At 32.7% G+C, this 16,020-nt stretch overlaps 1 protein-coding gene and 1 long non-coding RNA gene across 2 annotated transcripts in view; one reads left to right on the forward strand and one right to left on the reverse strand.

Annotated features, from left to right (window-relative positions):
- LOC105346730 (neurogenic locus notch homolog protein 1-like) overlaps positions 1–16,020 on the reverse strand; it is a 355,622-nt gene that overhangs the window by 209,245 nt on the left and 130,357 nt on the right. The gene's annotated exons all lie outside the window — the stretch shown is intronic.
- LOC105345268 (uncharacterized) lies at positions 8,904–11,426 on the forward strand. The gene is made up of 2 exons (XR_010712206.1): positions 8,904–9,293; positions 11,129–11,426. It is a non-coding gene; the product is annotated as an uncharacterized lncRNA (long non-coding RNA).

The raw sequence follows: 16,020 nt of genomic DNA on the forward strand, positions 1-16,020 counted from the left end.
CAATTGATATAAATGAATTTTCATGGGGGGGGGGGGGGTCTGGACCCCTCACTCCCACCCCTTCTCTTAATCTGTTGATGTACATATGTATGCACACAGGATCAAATCTAAAACCGGCAACCGTCACGGGGAGGGGGCATAATTTAATTTTCAATTTTGTTGATATTTTATTGATTAACTGAAAATTCACTGCAAACAGTTCAACCCCAAATTGCACATAAAATGCTGCTCATGTGTATTATCATATGGGAAGGGATCTCATCCATCAGTTATGAAAATTATAATTTTTTAATGAATTACCGGAGTTTGCATGTGGCCTTCATTTTTAATTAAACTGGTACAAAACAGTGTTATTTAGGGGCAAACACTTGGTGCGGGTATTACTGTCTAATGACAGCATATATTGGAATTGCTCTCATTGACCAATCAGGATACTTGATTTAAACGCTAGCGGGCAAATTTCACAGAATTTTTTCTACGAGCTGACACTGATTACTAAAGGCCGAAAGAGATAATAAAGTCAATTAGATGATTTTTGATGTAAACAAAGAGAAGATTAAGTAAAGTCGAAACGAGTAAATAAGCTTTCTGACGTAATAAAAATGAATAATCTTCGCGAGTCGATAAAGGGTCACTCTGATAGCACACAGAATTTATTTTCCAAGGTTTGCCCGAACGAGGAATTTGTCTGTTTATTAAGCAAATTAACTTGTTGTCCGACAATCTGTGGTAACTAAAAGATTTCCAGAAAAGTGCCAAATTGTTTAGATGCCATGGTTATTCAACGAAAAAGTAAAACGTTACTAATAAATATCTTTATATAACAACTGATATAAGTAAAATTTAGATGATTTTGAAATAGAAATTATAACTCTAAAATGCTAAAAGTAGAAAAATTAACTTGTGCTGAATTTAACATTCAGAAGTTATAACAAGTTACATTAATGTAAGAGTTTTAAGTTCCCCGAATTTTTAAACTTTAATGTAACATTAACCCATTTAACCACGAAATAGGATAAGTTAGTTACATGTAGGTATACAAATATTCTGGCAAAAATGGTATATAATAAAACGATGTTCTAGATGTTATCATACCAAAGAGCAGGTGTAACCAGTTATGGTAAATGTCACACACTGTGGAAATTTAGACTGAAAAGCATATCTTTTCGCAAATATGCACGCAGTTCAAAATTTGTCATCTGAGCGGACCACTTTAAAACCTTCAAAACTCTGTTGCATACAATTTTTGAAATAATCACGCAAATATACATATAAACTGTACATTTAAATAAACATTCAACATTTGAAAGTGGGTTAAATAAGTGACATTTACAGGAAAATCTCGTGTTCATCAATGTTTCATTTTGGTAGGAGCTGGCTGGAGCTTGTTCGAGTTCAACCTGTGAAATCAACCAGATATGTAAACACAAGAGATATTCCGAGGATAAATTCTTTGAATGTGTTTTGTCAGGTAAAATCATCCGGTAACTTGCTTTAATGCAAATAGATACCATTAAAAATAAACATGTGTTACATGTACACAATTGGTTTTCCTTATGCAAATTATTGACAAAAACTCAAGTGTCACAAAGAGAGCTATGTTTTTAAAAATAAAAATAACTCATCCAAACAAAATCTATAGAAGCCCGTTTGTCGACAAGTATTATGTTTAAATTTAACACAATATACTATAATACTTCAAGGAATTAAAATTGTTGGATATAAATATTTATTAAACTAACTGTCAGTTGAAGAAAATATCACAATAGACTAGAAAAATTGACAACATTGTCGTACCTTTTTGTAAAAGTAAAATGTAGGCTCTTAGGTATTAATCATTATTATTTTCAGTGTAGTATTACATTGTTTATTATGTGCCTTTACCATCAGATTGTGGAATACCTGATCAAAAAGGAATAAACTTGAATACAACACGACGTGAGGACGCTATTGGTCTACACAGGAGAATACATGCCTCGTGTGCTGACGGATACTCCCAGTCTGGTTCAGGGCGTCTGAACTGTCAGTCAAACGGAGAGTGGAAATACAACATTGTCTGTGAAGGTGAATATGCTAATTTGATATGTGAGGAAGTAAATTATTCATACTTTAGTTTTGAATGATTAATGGTATTTTAAATGCATGTAAATAAAACCAAGAATTGGTGGGTTTTTTTTTGTTTCAATAACACAAAATGTAAAATAAAACGGGTTTACTAATGTTTTTTTTTTTTTTGATTTTCACGAGTACTGAGCCACATTCACGGCACGAGCAACGCCAACAGTTTAGAATAACGTATTGAAAGTGTTATTATGCATAATAAACAAATAGTTATATTAGCAAATAAAATGATTGGCAATTGAAATATTCCCATGAACATGAAATAAAACACGTACAACATCGCACAAAAATTACGCACTAAAGTATGTATGACATTTTTTAAAGGACAAATCTTTTTAATAATGATATACGTAAACCATGAAAACAAACAATGCATTAATATCCACCTGTATTAAATATTTTTTAACATTTTTTCTGTACTTTTTACAATGTCTTGTCTTTGTTTTTTTTCTAAGATAAAAGTCTCCAATAAAAACATTATCAGGTACAACCTTCTCCGGTCTGCACTTATCTTGAAATCTTTTGAGGAAATAAAACATCTAGCGCACATAGATTTATTTTAACATTGAATCTTCCAATGTCGTCGGTTTTTATCAATTCATATTATCGAAAGTACCTAATATTTTCTATTAAAAATACAAGATGATTAGCCTCTGTCTGAACATCGCTTATACGTCTTTTTAAAATACGAATGTCTTCAATAATTAATATATCGTTACTTTTTTTTTCCTTTAAAAATTATGAAACGTGTACATGTTACTATATTTTGATTTGGGTCCTTTTCAAATTTTGTAAATATGTTGTAGACATAAACGCAAAACTTAAAAAAGACGTAAATTCATGACGCGGCGTTGTCACGTATATATCATGCTATTATCATCAATATCTTGCTAGGTGTTCAACGAAATCCAATACAAATTTTAATTTAAATTATAATTTTGATAAGGAAAATTTTGATGAATCATTTTATACAATACAGCGCCAGTCTGAAACGCGGTGTATAGTGTGGCATTACTTTTGGATCAACCCTTGTATTACATGTATGTATACAATTTTAGACGACATAAGCTTTTGCTTTATTTGATACTGAAGTATTGAATGTTTAACATGAATATCAAATGAAAAAATACCTTCAATTTTTCTTTCCTTTCAACTTTCCTTAGTAAGTAACAATATACATTCATCACCTGCATATGGCATTTATTTTTACCTCAGTAAATTCGATTTGACAGGGCTTGCTCTTCATATGAACAGTTTCTAAGTCGAGGCAAGCTACTGACAAACAAGTTGATAAAACAGGTCTACAAACAGTCTGATTTGAGGTCATTTTTTTCGTAAGTTCTATGGTCGATACAACGAACTTGTCAGCAAATACAATCTTCCTCTGGGTCGCATGCAGACTGGCGTTTTACATACTAATTGTTAGACCATAATTAATAACCTAATTGTCTACGGACTTTTCCGGGTATTTACCCCGATTACAACAAAGAGCACACGGCGGGTGTGACCGGTCAGCAGAGGGTGCTCACTCCTCTTAGGCACCTGATCCTACCTCTATTTTTTTTGGAGGTCCGTGTTGTTCTCCTGTGAATTTGTATTTCGTTTTATGTATTTTTTAGATGGTTGACGGTCTTTCAATGACTGGCTTATGAAACTGAGAGTTAATATAATTTGAGTCATAAACTTTCAGATATTAATGAATGTCTGGACGATCCATGTCAAAACGGGGGGACATGCAGTAACAACGATGGATCTTTCAAGTGTACATGCGCAGATGGATTCACAGGGGCACTCTGTAATGAAGGTAGGCTCTCTCTCTCTCAATTGTTTAAAACCCTTGTCTGGCTCGTTAAAGTAAATCTGATATGTACCCTCTTCTCTCTTTGACTTGTTATGTTTTCGCATATATATATATATATATATATATATATATATATATATATATATATATATATATATATATTAGGTATAATATGCTGACTACTTATAAATATTAGTAAATTATGTTTATTGAGTAACACTGTTACTGTATACAGGGGTATTTTCCCCCCAGTGTTATTGTCGCCCCTTTTACTTGCAAACGGTTTCGCCCTGTCTTGAATTCACCCAGACACAGTTGTGATTAAAGCGAGATAATTTGAAATATTGGAATTCGCCCAGTCTTGAATTCATCCGCTGACGAGGGCGCAAAAGGAGTGAAAATAAAACGTGGGCGAACATTTCCCTGTATACAGTATGTATTATGTATTAAATTTAAGGCGACGTATAAAGCATCAAATAAGATTTTGCTTTCTTTGATACTGAAGTAATTTATGTTTAACATGATTATCAAATGAAGATTATGAATTCAAAGCTTTAAATGTTTTAACTTGCTTCTTTTTCAGATCGATATACATTTCTTGCCTATCAGTTTTAAAACGTGAAATGCACAATATTATTAGGGTAACCAAATATCAATAAAGAAGACTATTAATCGATATTTCAGCTCTAGTATGTTATGTTATACTTCAACGGCAAAGTTAGGCATCGGCTGTTCTGTAAACGCATGTAGCAAACATCCACGTTCCCATTACGAAAATTAGCAGTTGATTAATGCATTGTAATCATTTAAATATTTCAAGATATTGACGAGTGCAAGAATGACCCATGTCTTAACGGAGCCACATGCACAAACACACCCGGCTTATTCACCTGTACATGTGTCGCCGGATGGACCGGAATAATATGTAATAAAGGTAAGGTACTAGGAAATGTATTACACTCTATATTTTTTTAAATGTCGATATTGTCAACAAAATTTGGTACAATTATATGTTCCTTCTTTTTTAAGAAGAAGTTCAGGTAAATAGTTACGGGAAAAATAGAACAGCTTTTTGTAAAATTTCTCGCTGTAAAAAGGGATCCATGAACATGTATATCTACGCTTGTTACCTGTATCTATATTTATTTTATTGGAAAGGGGGCTATATGATATAATATAAATTATGAAACTGAAGAAATTCTATTACAGATTTACGTACATAAAGAGAAATAACGAAATAGGCAATTTTCAAATAGCTTCTTAACAGACTAATTCGAAATATATATTAGAGCATTATTAGTATTGTTTAAATATGGATTATGTTTATAATGTCAGCATATTCAAACACGTGGCGTAACATTATAATTTATCTTTATACAATGATTGTGATGCGCTTTGTAAGACAGTAATATTCATTCTCCTTTTTTAATACCATGTTTCTTTTAATGTCTGGCCTATGAAACTGAGAGTTAATATAATTTGAGTCATAAATTTTCAGATATTAATGAATGTCTGGACGATCCATGTGACAACGGGGGGACATGCAGTAACAACGATGGATCTTTCAAGTGTACATGCGCAGGTGGATTCACAGGGGCCCTCTGTAATGAAGGTAATCTCTCTCTCTCTCTCTCTCTCAGAAAAAATAATTAATAGTTGTTTAATTGATATGCAATATGAATGCCCCTAATGTAAAGTACATGAAAATCAAAAGCAAAATACAAATCTTGCGGCTATGACTATTGTGTTGACTTTACTACACAATGAAATTACAAACAGGAGGTTAAATAACACGTAAACTAGGTGGATGGGACATTGTATATTATAAAACAGTAAGTTTCTGACACCGATGTTGCAACATGCGCTCGGTATAGAAGGTAAACCCTTTGTAGGGAATCAACTAAAAAGCTGAAAAATCAAAAACAATGGGCGAATATGAAAGGGTTGAAAATTCAGAGAAACCACTATGCTGAAAAATGTACTCATTCTGACTAGTAATTTCCACAGAAAATAGTGATTTGCCTTACAAGGAGTGAAATAAAGGTGTCTGTGCTGAATTCGAATAGAAGAAATTACAGAGTTTTGAAAATGCACATCCCCTGACTACAGTAAATTGTATAATAAAAATTGTCCCCTGCCATCTGAACGTTGTTGCAAAATTCTAAATAGATGTTAAATGCAGATAATAAACAGTGCAAAAAATGTAGGTGGGGCCTTGTGGCTATACAACGTTTGATGACACACTAGCTTATTTTAAAGGAGATAGGATTACTACCCTGAAAATTTATAAAGCGTATTATCAGGTATGCATATCTTCATCAAATTTTGGTGTTTTCATTGCAAACCTTACTCCTGTTCATATAGCTATCCTCAGAAATTGAACATTTTTAAATACAGCTCTATCAAGGTAAATTTAGCATTCAATGTAGTAAATAGTATGGTCTCATCATTATCATGAAAATCTTCTTTGTTTTAATATCGTTGACAGTTCTGCCGAACATTGCATTACGTAAATCTGCCGAACAATCATCGACATTTCTTGAGTATAACGCCTCGTATGCAGTGGATGGCAACAGAGGAACAAATGTTGATGTAGACAAGTGTGCACACACAGATGATGGCGACACCAACCCCTGGTGGAGGGTGGATCTACAGGCTGTATATACAATCACATCTGTCAGAATACTCAACAGAGGAATAGATCAATACGGAGGTAAGTGTAAACAAGTATTCCTTTTAAAGGAATGATCGGCAATAATGTTGTATTGATAGCTAGAAGCAATCAACTTGATCAGTTTTGATGTACAATAATTTAAAAAAGTACTGTATTTTTACAAAATATAGAATATTTTGAATCTAAACACCATAATTTCATCATTATAAACCGTCAACAAATTTAATTTTGAAATAAATTTGGGGAAAGCCGTTCGTAAACTCCTTGTCTAGTTTTATATTTTTAACGTAATTATTAAATGTTAATGTATCTTCTTCTTCTTCAGAATACTGAGTAGAGCTCTTCAAAGAGCATTAACAAACAAAGCATTAACGTATACAAAGAAAGAGTTGAATTAAAATAATATATTGTGACTGAAAACATTGAATGCCATTATAACTTGCTATTGAGGTCGCATTATAACGTAACCTTGATTAAAAATAAAGCTGTCTTCCTAGCTACTATTATGCAACATTAATAGATCGAGATCAGTTCGTGGAGCATCTTCTTATGACTGAGGTCAGTTCACCGAGGTCAACTGCATTACTGAATGAATCTTTCGATCGAAATTCTTACGCGTGACACAAAATGTGCATTCTTGAATTAACAGGTCGAACTGTATTTTATGTATGTTTGCATCTCTTAAGGTAAATGAATTGAAATAAAACTGAGTAAAATGTTATATAAATACTAAACCAAACCTTAAGTTTTTATAAGAACTACTTACTAGTATGCAAGCGGAATGTGTGCTCACGTGGAAGCATTTGCCGGATGCCTCATATGGACACAACAGTGATCGGCCGAAGCCGATCACAAAAAAATATTGTAAATTGATTCGAAATATAGTAAATCAAGAGAACACTGTAGTTTTGATTTAGGTTTTTATGTCCATACCTTTGACATAATAAATAAGTGAAATTAAAATGGTCACCCACACCCCCCAGAAATCATTGTTGATCTGGGGTTTTTTTGTATTCTCTGCAAATAGAAGTTGTATAATTGGTATTATTTTGCAATAATGTAACACGATAAAGAAATAAATGCGTGAACAATTGCCGGATGACATACATGAATGGGACAATATATCAGCTCATTTCATAGAGTCAGAATATTGGGATAGAATTAAATGAGATTTTGAATACGCTCGTAAGTATATTGAAAATCGTAACAATAAAGGTACAGTTTTTTATTACATGTTATACGGAATACAGATTCCCCTTTATTATATACTGTACTATTGATAATGAGGAAAACACCCAACACACACGTTATATAAAATGTAAGGGGGTTCAGTCAGGAACAGAAAATTAATTTTATAGCGCTGATTAGTATGAAATCGCTTTTGTATTTAAAATGACAATACATAAGTAATTTAACAATGATTGTTCTACAAGTAAACACAGGTTTATGGTTATAATACTCTTTAATTGTACTTAGAATACATAAGTCTTCAAGTATGTATCTACAATGATTACCAATCCAATCAGTATGTACCATACATATAATAAAATCCTGATGTTAAGTGACCATCTAAATATGGGGACATAACTCAATGGGTAAGAATGACTACTGTAATGGCAAAGTTTTACATGTTTACATGAACAAAGACATAAAAAAATATTGAACACATGTCTATTCTGATAAAATGTAAACTTCATTCTAATGTTTGATTTGTTCCTCTATTAAGTCCAACACATGAGAATTTTTTTATTGCCTTAATGTCAACTTTTATAACAATAATTGTTTGAACAACATATTACAATGTGAATATATATAAATGAAAGAATGTTTTAAAAGTATTATGGATTGATTTGTCATAAATGATTTTCATATGAAAAAACATGCAATTTTCATGTGAATTTCGCATAATTTTGACAAAATGGGGGTCGAAATTTATATAGCTGTGTATTTAAAGATAAAAAACTGTCAAAACCTTGTTGATTAAAATCAATCAGCCAGAAAAGATGTACACATACCGTGTATGAGAGCATCCTTGGGTAGATTTTATTCAAGTTTGTTCAAATCAAAAATTCCTCCTCTATGGACGGATCTAGATTCTCTGTGAAATAAGAATGTTTTGTAGCATTGTGATGTATTACGTACACAGCTAGCACTTTAACTGTCCAAACTTTTTTTTTCAAATCCACCATAATTGTTTTATCCAAAACTTTTTGAGGGCATTTTGATTCTCCAGACAGCATGCTCTGTAACACTTTTAGGCACTACTGGCTCTAAAAAGTACTGAAAGTGCCATTTTTTACAGACGCAGCTAGGTTAAGGCCTCCCATAGATTTCACCTCATGAATATCACGTGACATTTCATGACGTTAGCTCCGCCCATTATTCATGTTTTCATCTTTTTCCTACTTTCGATATAGTAAAGCGATCGCTGTAAAAATTTATCGATTGACTGCTTTATATAATCATTTTGAATTTTATTTTAAAGAATATTGTATCGAAAATATGTGACTGAAGGTGTTTATTTCTTAAAATTACATTGTCGTTTGCTTACCATCCGCGTCAACACAGCGCTTTCACTCGCCTTGTTTTGGTTGCGAACAGCTGACAGCGGTGTGTCAACATTTTCATAAGATGCATGGCCTGCAAGACGCCGAGAGTGAAAAATGCAGCTCAACCATCGTTTGAGAGATAATAAAGGTATGTTTTAATACAGAATAGGTAGTGTTGACCTTTTCTTTTCAAATCATTTGCTCTTTTCAGTCCATGCAGTGTACATGTACGTTACACACGTGTTGTTTTGCACATCATCGCTGTTTTGAATTATTATTTCTTATTAGGCTATTATTTTGTGTATTGAACTACACACCAGACACTGTAAACATTGCACTTGAAATAGGTGGGGTTCCCAGGGTACACAATTATAGAATTCATTAGGGCCTATAAACAGCTGATAAAGTGCATATGCATGTTTGCATGGTGATTATACATATGTTTTGCACTTCAGGAAATTTTTGGATCTTAGATGATATAATTCATTTTGCTGGTATAGTTTACAGTAGATATCTGTAAAACTGTTTTGAATTCTTATTTGTTATTATGCTATATATACATACTGTATGTACATGTGTGTCTTAGTTCCGGTTTGTATTGAACTATTGTATATACACACCATAATACATGTAGGCTAGCATACACTGTATAAACATGTGGGGTCCCATGGTACACAAGTGTAGAATGATGTAATCATCAAGTGCATGTATGCATCATGATTTCTTTACTTTATTTTAATAAAACAATACTGTATCATATTAATTGCCATCCACAGCTTCATTTATGAATTCAAATGTTCAGAAAGATTTGTACTACATATTCAATTTGTATGTGCTGCATTAAAAATATATGATTAATATATTTGATGTGTTAAATATGTGCAGTTATGCTTCATAATAATCTGATAATAAACCCCAACCAGTAAAATCTAACATATGTGGTGGTCAGACTCGGCCGCTTCAGACCAGGTTGCATAGTGGCTAGATAATATTCGAGGGGCACAAGCTTTAAACTGACCTGGTTTGTTATTATTATTCACTACCTTATCCACATGTACATGCATACAATAACATATACATTTCCTCAATAGCAGACTTTTTAAAAAAATTTACCAATGTAAATTAAATTTATATGCTATTCTAGAATTCATTTATGTATTTTCTTAAAAGAAGATTTTAAATTTTTAAATTGAAAAGAACTTAATATATATATTACCCTAAGGTCAGAATTTTTGGGTATTTATATTCCCTGATATTCATAATACAGTCTTTTCTGGATTTTTTTTTACAGAATCATTGTTATTTGTTTTGAGTTATGGTTTATCTTTATGTAAATACATATTGATTCACTTCTCGGTAAAGTGTTCATGCATAGCACATGTACATTGTGTACAAACAATTTTGAGATAACAAATACATGTGTATGTTGGATTAATTGTTACTGTGCTCAGATACATCAGCTTATGTGTGACATTATGGACAATTCATTGTTAGAAAAAAAATGAAACTGATGGAATTATAATCGTCAAAGATAATTTCGAGAAGAGATATATAGTACTGTATATCAAAAGAAATTAAATATTTACTACATGTATCATGCTTTGAGTAAAGCAGACTCTCTCTCTCTCTCTCTCTCTCTCTCTCTCTCTCTCTCTCAATTTGATATGTGTTAATAGTTTAGACCTAAGCTATTTGGTTTGGTTTTTGTACTGCCATCTTGTCATATGCATAGATCCAGAAATTTTTTTCCAGGAAGGGGAGGGGGGGGGGCAGGAGGTCCAAAGGGTAATTGTTTTTTTTCATGTGGTCTGAGGCATATTTGCGATAATTTTACAATGTAAAATCTTCCTCCCTTCTAGATCCGCGCATGTTTTCATACATATGACACTGCATGGTCAGTGTATTTTTTTGGTAACAAATATTCATGTATTTGCTATGCATATGTTCCCCAAGCTAATTCATTTTTTAAAATTTTTATTTCAGCCCAACATGGACTGCTGCTACCACCTGGCGACATGGGTTTTGCGGGTCGATTCTTGTGGTTTCAACTCTTGAGGTTACCCTGTCTTCCCTACCCACATATTCCCTGTGTTCTACAGACTATTTAATAAAAAAAATAACCTGATAATGCATAAACATGATGGATAAAAAGGTGCTCATCATCATGCTTTGGTGTATTTTGAAAGTGTGAAGACATTATTAAAAACAAAATTTAAGCTGTTTAAAAAAATTACAATTGTGAGTTTTGAAATTTTGCTTTTCAATAAAAGTATAAATTGATGCCTTTATTTTGTATAATTCATTTGATATCATATGCACTATTTTTTATATACAATTATTTATGAAAATCTTGACAAATATGAGGTTCAGTGTGTCTTTAAAAGAATTCTGTATCTTAATATGATGAAAAAAATATTCTGATTTTATGGTAGAGATACTCTTATAGTTATTAAGCAAGATTAACTTATATCGTGGCAGAGACACCATGCGCGGCTCCAAAAAAAATTCCAGGGGGGGTGGGGGTGTCTGAAGGATGAAAAGGGGGGGGGGGGGGGGGGGGGATGGTCGTGCCCGAGGCATATTTGCGATGATTTTACTAGACGTATGTAAATTTAATAAATTTTCATTTTCCAGGGGGGTTGGGACTCCTCTTACCCCTCCTCTAGATCCGCGCATGGACACACTTGATAACAATATCAAATTACATATTTAATAAACAGGGGTAGATTGAAGCAGGTACGTAGCATAAGATGGGGGGAGGACCTAGAGAAATTAATATTCATGGAGTTGGCCCCCAACTGTTTTGAGAGTATGTAAAGAAATATTGATTTTTTTTCTTTGCTTGTCAAGGTTTTTTGGATGAGTCTGCCCCCCCCCCCCCTTTCAAAAACGATCCTACGTACGCGTGGATCTGGCTTCTTATTTTTTTTTCTTTAGCCTGTTATATAAACACTTTAATTAGTCTAAAATTATAAGGAAGACATTTATAGAAAACCAGCACCCACCCCAGACCTTAGATCCGCGCATGGGGTTATCTGATTCTGTTCTGGTGCATTGAGGAATCTATCACTCTATTCAGTTTAAACTGAACAAAAAATAATAAATTGGTAATATTCCTGTGTATTTTACGAATTGAAAGGTTTAAAAGGTTAATGAAATGTGCAGGTAAGGAATAACCAACGATTAACAATGTAAATCTTTAAATTTTCCGCGCTTCACAACGCCAGATTATCTGCCCTTGATCCTGATCATCAGTGCGTTTGAAAATCGGCTAATTTGCATAAAATCATATGCATCTGTCTAAAATTGCAAAAGTTCAACGATATCCCGTCAATTTCAAGGATTGTGTTTAACTTTTTTATTTTCATCAAATACCAGTGATTGTAAAAAGTGCTGGGAGCAAGATGTTGCTTGAAAGGAAACATTTTTTTGACACGTGAATTAACTCGGTTATCGAAAATTTTTATTAAACTTGAACGATCAATGCTAAAGTTAAGCATGTTGCTGGTACTGCAATAATTGCTCCCAGCACTTTTTAGATTAAGCAATTAATTTTCTTTTAAGTGATATAATTTTATTCGTATATCGTCGAACTTTTGCAATAAATGAAGTCATATGTAGCTGCTCTATTTTTAGCGTATCACGTGATAAACAGCTGATGCGGTGGCTGTGTTCCATATTTGGATGAGTTTGTATACTTTGTCTGGAATAAAGTCCGTTTTTAGTGTATTTATTTCATACGATAATCCATGGGCGTCCTTAACCTAGCTGCAGATAATTTCTGATATTTACTGATATTGTACTGTTAGTGCTGAGAATTGCTGATATTTACTGATAATTTTACTGCTGTTACTGATAATTGCTGTTGGTTGAGATATTTACTGATATTTACTGATGCTTTTGCTGTGCGCTCTGATAATTACTGATATGTACTGAGATTTACTGTTGGTACTGAGAATTGCTAATAATTACTGAGAATATTTTAGGGCCCAAAACATTGTCTTTTAATTATTAAATAACATATATTTCAGATTTAACACAATTTATTTAATTATATAATCTTAAGTTTTATTTATTTGATATTTAGCTTCTTTTGAACTTTGGAAACTCACAGATCACATTTTAGACAATATTAGAAAGCCGGTCAAAAATTGGTACTTAAACTTATGGCAGACTCCACAAAAATTTTAATTTCTAAATGCGGTGGACATTTTTTTTTTCAACAATGAAAAACCCCATAATTCTTAACATGATTATTTTTCTTTTCAAAATAGAGAGATACCCGGTCAGGACTTTATAATGTCTTTGGGGTTTTACTTCACAGAAAGATTAGCGAGGGAAAGATTAGCGAGGCAGTATCTGTGTATAGTATACATACTTTCAGCAGATCAAGAGGTTTGAATGTCGCAATTCAACCTTGTAAATTGTCAGTCTGGCACCTTGTGTATGACATTACGTAATATCCGTATACAGGAATCTTGAGAATATTTATTCAAAGAGAAAAGTATTATTTTTATTGACAACAATATAAAAAACGTATTAGAATGATTTTCATATTCATCATCTTATTTGTTCCGCATTCAATTAATTAAAAAAAAGTTGGATAAATAATCTCTCTCTCTCTCTCTAGTTAACAATCCGCGAAGAATAATTTTTATTGTCCGACCTTTCACTCTTTCTCTTTTAATAAATATGTAATATATCTTCTGTTGCACGGCTAAGTTATGTTGTCATGATCTAGTTCTATTATTGTAAATCTGCCCACCCTGCTCTCTCTCTCTCTCTCTCTCTCTCTCTCTCTCTCTCTCTCTTGCTCGCATATATTATCTAGTCCTAAAATTTGAGTTTCCGAGTCAAAATAGCATAACGGCATTAGCACGATAAAGTTCTATTTCAGCATCACAACCGCCATTTTAAACACAGATTTCGAGTGTAAATTTTTCTAAGACTACAAAGAACACCAGCTTATAATTAATATAGTGAAAAAGTGTTACGGCTTATCATGCTTTAATTCTCTCTCTCTCTCTCTCTTTCTCTCTCTCTCTCTCTCTCTCTCTCTCTCTCTCTCTCTCTCTCTCAGATAATCTATTATAACGTATTTTGAGGCGTCAATGCAGAAAGGCATAATCATGATTATGACCCATTACAGTATCATAACCACAGATTGCAACAGCGATTTGATTGAAAACCTCTCTCTCTCTCTCTCTCTCTCTCTCTCTCTCTCTCTCTCTCTCATTAATACTTTATTCATGCACTTGTATGCGGTTATATGACCAGCGGCTATATAATTTTGAAAAGAAGACACACAATTTCACTGATTTTCCTTAATCTATGAACACTTAGATATTTAATCTTCACGCCTAAAAGCAAGCAGAAAAAAATATTTTGTATGTCTGGGATTAAGAAAAACCTCAGATCTAACAGAGAACACTCAGACTATACACACGACAGGGTGACCACGGCAAGGTGTGAAAATTGACCACTCGGTATATGTCTGGCAGTCGCTGAAAAGATTCTTTTGTATGTCTGGGATCAAGAAAACCCTCAGAACTAACAGACAGCGCTCAGAATATATACAAGACAGAGTGACCGTGGCAAGGTGTGAAAATTGTCCACCTGTATATATGTCTTGCAGCCTCAGAATAAACAAATATAAATGGCCGGGAAATACAATGTGAAACAAAAGTGTTTGATTTTATTTTGAAAACAAAATTAGTGATTATGGCCGGGATAAAAACATCTTAAGTTTATAATTATAAATATTTAACACGGTTCAACTAAAGAGTTGATCGCTCAAAATTTAGAATCATTAAATAGATGTTTATCAATTACATAAAGTGGTTAAAATCTTTATAATTTTTATTTTTACTATGGATTGTTCTATATATACAATGTAACACTGTAGTATCGAGTGGATTGGCGCACAGGGATGGGATATATAGCAATTCTGCAATTTCTACATTCATTTATATATGTGCTGAATTGTGTTAATCAGCTAAAATAAAACTTAGAACAAGAACAAACAGAAAAAATATGCATTGAAATAAATAAGCAGATAATAAGAAGAATAATCAAATCTAATTTTTGTGGTTGTAAAAAAGAAGTTACTGTTGATAAAACTTTAGTTAGATCATACATATTTCTTTTTAAAAAATGCCCGGTATTTGTTTACCGATAATTTTAAATAAATATAATTTGCATGTTACAGTAATTAAAATTAATCTCTTAGAAATCTCCTGCCTGTAATTCTCACTAATTATCAGCAATTCTCAGTACCAACAGTAAATCTCAGTAAATATCAGTAATTATCAGAGCTCACAGCAAAAGCATCAGTAAATATCAGAACCAACAGCAATTATCAGTAACAGCAGTAAATTTATCAGTAAATATCAGCAATTCTCAGCACTAACAGTACAATATCAGTAAATATCAGAAATTATCAGTAAAAAATGGCACTTTCAGTACTTTTTAGAGCCAGTTGTGAGGACTAAATCATGCATTTCTAAATTGTGTCTCGTGTTGCTAGTTGTCCGAGAATATAATTTGTTGGTCGTGAACAAGTTCGCTAAGCATTACCTAAGCATTAAAGAATTCATTCGCTGTAAGTACATGTATAATACATGAAATGAAGGATTGTGGATTTTTGCGTGTCAAACTCACTCTCATTATATCACGAGTTCGTCATCTTGAACCGCATACCATATTTGTACGCTGTATTATGACATTGCAAATTTTGCAATTTGTGATTTTTTCCAAATTGTTTTGCGATTGAAATATTTCTGTTGTTTTAAAACTTCCATTGCCATCACAAAATTTTCTTTGCAACATTACAGAGTACATCTTATATTGTCGTAGCTGACCAATCTTAAAAAGTG

Source organism: Magallana gigas, chromosome 1 (genome assembly GCF_963853765.1).
Source record: "Magallana gigas chromosome 1, xbMagGiga1.1, whole genome shotgun sequence".
Lineage (NCBI taxonomy): Eukaryota > Metazoa > Mollusca > Bivalvia > Ostreida > Ostreidae > Magallana > Magallana gigas.